This window comes from Hippocampus bargibanti, linkage group LG16, assembly GCF_051943395.1.
Source record: "Hippocampus bargibanti isolate YZ-2025 linkage group LG16, ASM5194339v1, whole genome shotgun sequence".
Classification (NCBI taxonomy): Eukaryota; Metazoa; Chordata; class Actinopteri; order Syngnathiformes; family Syngnathidae; genus Hippocampus; species Hippocampus bargibanti.
This window is the reverse complement of record NC_142749.1, coordinates 3,679,769-3,685,135: the sequence shown is the minus strand read 5'-3', so window position 1 is coordinate 3,685,135 and position 5,367 is coordinate 3,679,769. Positions and strand designations below refer to the sequence as shown.

The following is a 5,367-nucleotide window of genomic DNA, read 5'->3' as shown; positions in this document are numbered from 1 at the left end:
TAACCACAGACTGTTGAACAAAGCCGGAAAAAGATATGTGAAGAATATAAATGTGCATTGAATATTTTTGTGATTTTTCTTTTCTTTTTTTTCTGTTACTGGTAAACAGAGCTCCGTGGAAGGGCTTTTGTGAAGAATTGACGTACAATCATTGATTTGCATTGTGCATCTCAGAATGTGTTGCTGCAAATACAAAAAAAGGTTGGTTCCTTTTTTTCATGTGAAGACCTGATTTTTTTATGTTTTCATTTTTGGGTGTTCATTTGCACTGATATCTATAAAAATAAAGTTCTGAAATGCATGACCTTAGTTGAATGTCTACCACTTTTTCTACTTTGTCTTTCAGAAGATGATTTGTCTCATGTTCAAGGCATAAGTGTTTACCTGAACATTAAATAACAACCGACTCCTTCGGACAAGTTGTGTGCATAATTTTTAAAATATCTTCAAATGACTTCTACGGAGCGCATTTTACAAAGATTCCACCGCATATAGCTATATTTTACGTTTTAAGACTCTCACCGAATATTCAGGAAGTCTTGTTTTCGAGTTGTTGACGATGCCTGACATGATGTCACGTCAGGAATGCCCCTGACCGAGAAAGCGACATATAATGCATTTTGGGTACTTTGTTTGGTCTGAAAACATCGTGTTGATCCGTGTTGATGGCGAAATTAGAAGGAAAAACACAAATAACGTAATGGTGAATCATTGTGTGTCGCTCCAACACTACCAATTGCGGTAACACCATAAAATTCATAAAACACACACACACACACACACACAAATTCTCAGCAGACAAATCGGCCCATTTCCAACGGAGCTTGTGCGCCATCTTGTGCATTTTCTGGGAGCTACATTGGAGTCTAGATGGGTCGAATTGATACGGAAGGACTTCTTCAATCGATTGCAAACATTTATGCTTTCCTCTTCAGAACTATTTGAATCATATTCATAGCTGGATGAGTAACAAGAAAGCATCTTCTCCGAATCTGAACTCTCTAATAATAATACATTTCATTTATAAGCGCCTTTCAAAACTCTCAAGGACACTTTACAGTCGCATATTTCTTTTGTGCGGGGGAGCAGCGGCAGCCATTTGCGCCAGCGTTCACTCTACTCTGAAGTAATACGGCAGCCATTGTTTTGTGTCTGGAGTATCCTGGCGTGACGTCACAAACAAGGGGGCAGAACCTTCTGAAAATCGCCATTTCCAAGGTCATTTTGAAGCAGTTTTGGGACACTTAAGTCATTTTTATTGGTGTTTTGCATTTGACTGAAAATATCAGCCTGCATGTTTTGGGTATTTTAGATGCTGTAAAACTTTTTCTGATGTCAGTTAGTGTCACGGTTTGCGAGGTGGTGATGGTGGTTGTGGATCCCAAAAAGCAGGCAGGAGAGAGCAGCAGGTTGTATTTGAGTGATTGTATTAAAATAAAGTCAGCAGGAACCAAATCTAAAACATCAAAATCATCTGAACAGAAAAATACAAAGTATCAAAGAAAAAGCAAGAGTAAAAGTCTGCCAAGATGAAACAAACTTGACAGGGTGAAGCAAACACATTCAATGCATACAATGACCCGACACCGAATGGTCGTGCCGGGAGTTCTTTTAACTGCCACTAATGAAGACGACCAACTTCATAACTTCATAGTTTCATAACTTTGCTGCTGTGAAATGTAAATTTCTCCACTGCGAGACTAATAAAGGCAAATCCAATCCAATCCAATCCAACACCTGAGCAACTGAGGACGGGGCCGACAGCACTATCCGTTGGTCGCCAATCAGAACGTGGCAGTCTGCCACTGATCGGGATGACCAGCAACTGTGCATGTGCAGGCGGGGCCAACAGCGCCACCCAGATCATGAAAGTGAGGAAACAAAAAAAATGGTGTCGGTTGTCCTTTAAGAATTTGATTGTCAAATGCAATAACTTCATTGTTGCTAAGTCATATTTTGAAACTGGTAAGCCTTGGCTGCAAATGGCCATGCTGTTCAATCACGGTCAGCCAATTCACAGCAAAGCCCCAAACTCAACCTCGTTGCAATGCTGGTATTGAAACAGGAATTAATATTTCATTTGAAATGTACATTTAAAATCATTGATAAAATGTCTGGTCACCATGGAGTAATTGAAGACTAAATGAGCCATCATGAAATGTGAATGTTTGTCTCCTCCATGTGCCTGTGAGTGGATGACGATTGATTGGTCCAGGGCGTTAATCTTGCCTCGCCGAACATCAAAAATGAGAAAAACCCATTTGACGTAGCTCTCAAATGGCCTCACGTCTCAATGAGAAAGGAGGAAAGACAATCTGTTGATGCGACCGAGCTGTGATAAATGGAGGATTTCAAAATGTGCACGATCACGTTCGCTGACAAAAGATAATGCCGTGGAGGGAAATTTGACATTTTGTAAGCAATTCACCTCTGGCATTCCACGTTGGCACAGTTTTCCCCACCCACAGACATGCTGAATCGCTTCCACTTAGTTGTTTTCTGGCCACTGTTCATAAACAAGACATAGGAGCTATGTCCTTATTAGGTGAGCTACAGCCTAGGCCAGCTGCATATTGATTCACACATACACAATGTTAAGTTTATAAATTACCTAAAATGGATGTGTTTGAAATATGGGAGTCATCACTTGAATAATGAGTAAATGATGCCGAAAATTGTATAGTGCTTAAAAAATGTTAAATCTTCATGATTGACAGCGATTTGTTTCACTTTTTGTGTTGTTTTAGAAATGGGCAACATTTGCATCTACTGTCGTCGTCTGAGGATGTCTGCAAACCTTTGCTACTTAGCAGTAAGAAAAATGGAGGGAAAAGGCCATGTCACCTTAAGTGAAACGCACAATGATAATAATGATAATACATAATGTTCTACTTTTTAATTTTCTAAGCCTTAAAACTACACATAATATACCTTATTTTATGTATAATAAATGTGCTATAGTATTATGATTAAAGAAATAAAGTGTACTGTACAATAAAGTCATTTTATTTACCTTTGTGATGGTCGTTAATGGCTTGATGGAATGGAGTGTCCGGTTTCCTCAGCATTAAACACTTGATGAGGAACATAGGCTTCTTTCACCATCTTGAGCAGCGTCTCAAACTCGCGGCCCGCGGGCCAACTGCGGCCCCAGAAAGAATATTTTGAGGCCCACCTTGATATGAAAGATTAATGTTAGTGCGGCCCGCATGATTGATATGAAGAAACTTGTGTGTGGAGCTGAACAAACCGCTGAACAACCATGAAAAAAAACACCATTTTGGAGCTACAGAGGGAATTTAATCACAGATTTGCAGACTTCAAGACGCACAAAGCCACATTTCAAATTTTTGCGGACCCATTCTCTTTTGATGTGCAAGATGCCCCTCCTGTGTTCCAAATGGAGCTCTCTGACCTACAGTGCAACTCTGCACTCAAAGCCAAGTTCAGGGATGTGAATGGAGAAGCAGACAAGCTTGGGCAATTTTTGAGACAGTTAACCCCCAGCTTCCCTGAACTTTCCCGAATGTTCAAGCGGACCATGTGTCTTTTTGGGAGCACATACTTATGTGAGAAGCTCTTCTCCACTTTGAACTTCAATAAGTCCAAGTACAGGTCCAGGCTTACTGATGAGCATCTTCAAGCCCTACTCAGTCTCCACTGCCTCCTCCCTCAAGCCAAATGTGGCTCGACTTTGTGAAAAGAAGCGCTGCCAGGTCTCTAGCAGCAAGACGTAGGCAAGAGAAGCCATGTTTAGGACAGTTCATGTTCAATATTTTATTTATGTTAAGAAAGTTAAAGGTTAAAGAACTGTGAATACAGAAATTTGAAACTTTATTAAAACAATTAGTTTTCTTGTGTTTTTTTTCAGTTGTTTGTATCTGCCTTATGATCATTATAATTATTATTATTTTTTATTACTGGTTAATTTATTTTTTATTCATTTTTCCATTTATTCATGTAATTAATTTTTGGTGTGTTAAAAATAAAGATTTTGAGAGCATTGGAATGTTTTATCTGTGCTATTCTTGGGGAAATCCTGATGTGGCCCAGCCTCACCCAGACTCTGCCTCCAGCGGCCCCCGGGTAGATTGAGTTTGAGACTCCTGATGTTGAGGAATGATCCCTTGTAGGTGCTTTCTCTGTGATAATTGTATCTAGTTCTTCATCAATTGTGATCTGTTTAGCTGGGTTGATAGCTTTTTGTGTACAGATGACTTGTGTGGGTTATTTGTGGAGCCTGATTGATGGGATATTTTAACCTTCCAGTCTACACTCTGCTTTTGAACTATCAAAGTTGAAATGGGTCCAAATTTCACTGTTTTCTATCCATTTTCTCACAATTGCACTTGTTTTTTTTTTTTGTTTCAAGCTCTGTCCTCTACATTTCATAGCCACGAGCTAGCCGTTCCGAATGGGATACGCTAGCCGCTGGCTAGCGCAAAGTACAGTGATACCTTGGCTTACGAACTTAATTGGTTCCCAGACAATGTGTAGGGTGAAAAGTGTGTATCGCAAAAAATAATTTCCCATAGGAAACCATTAAACTGAGACTCATCCGTTCCCAGGACCCATGAAACATAATGTTCTACTTTCTTATTTTCTAAGCCTTAAAACTACACAAAATATACCTTATTTTATGTATAATAAATGTGATATGGTATTATAATTAAAGAAATAAACTGTACTGTATAATTAAGTCGTTTTATTTACCTTTGTGATGGTCGTTGATGGCATGATGGAATGGAGTGGCCGGTTTCCTCAGCATTAAACACTTGATGAGGAACATAGGCGTGTCTTTCACCATCATGAGGAATGATCACGTGTAGGTGCTTTCTCTGTGATAATTGTATCTAGTTCCTCATCAATTGTGTTCTGTTTAGCTGGGTTGATAGTTTTCGCATCAAGTGTACAGATAGCTTGTGCGGGTTGTTTGTGGAGCCTAATTGATGGGATATTTGAACCTTGCAGTCTACACTGTCTGTGAACTATCAAAGTTGAAACTCTCTTACTGTCGTCTGCCTGTCTGTGATGTTTAAACCATCTCCCCTCGCTGCTGCGTTCTTAACCAATCACGTGGCTTTAACCGAAGACTGGGATGGGGAATAGAGGACTAAAACAGTCGGCTGCCATTTTGTTGGGCTCGTTCGCGAACGACACATCGCTCATTTAGGCAGCTCTGTGGATGAAAAAAAGTTTGTATGTCAAGGTAAAGTTCGTATGCCAAGGTAAAATTTTCATAAATGTAACGTTCGTAAAAGTTGTCCGAGGTATCACTGTAGTGGCAACTTTTCCTAGCTTGGGAAAAAAAATGTTAGCAACCGAACAACAAACACCTTATTTGTGGCAGCCCAAAGCCAAAATTTG

At 39.7% G+C, this 5,367-nt stretch overlaps 1 protein-coding gene across 2 annotated transcripts in view; it reads left to right on the top strand.

Annotated features, from left to right (window-relative positions):
* The window catches only part of nrip1b (nuclear receptor interacting protein 1b), a 55,600-nt gene extending 55,299 nt beyond the window's left edge, over window positions 1-301 (top strand). For both annotated transcript variants that reach the window (XM_089017227.1, XM_089017226.1), the window contains exon 3: window positions 1-301. This exon is cut by the window's left edge and continues 7,382 nt beyond it. The gene's annotated coding sequence lies outside the window, so the exon portion shown is untranslated.
* Window positions 302-5,367: the final 5,066 nt, after the last annotated feature.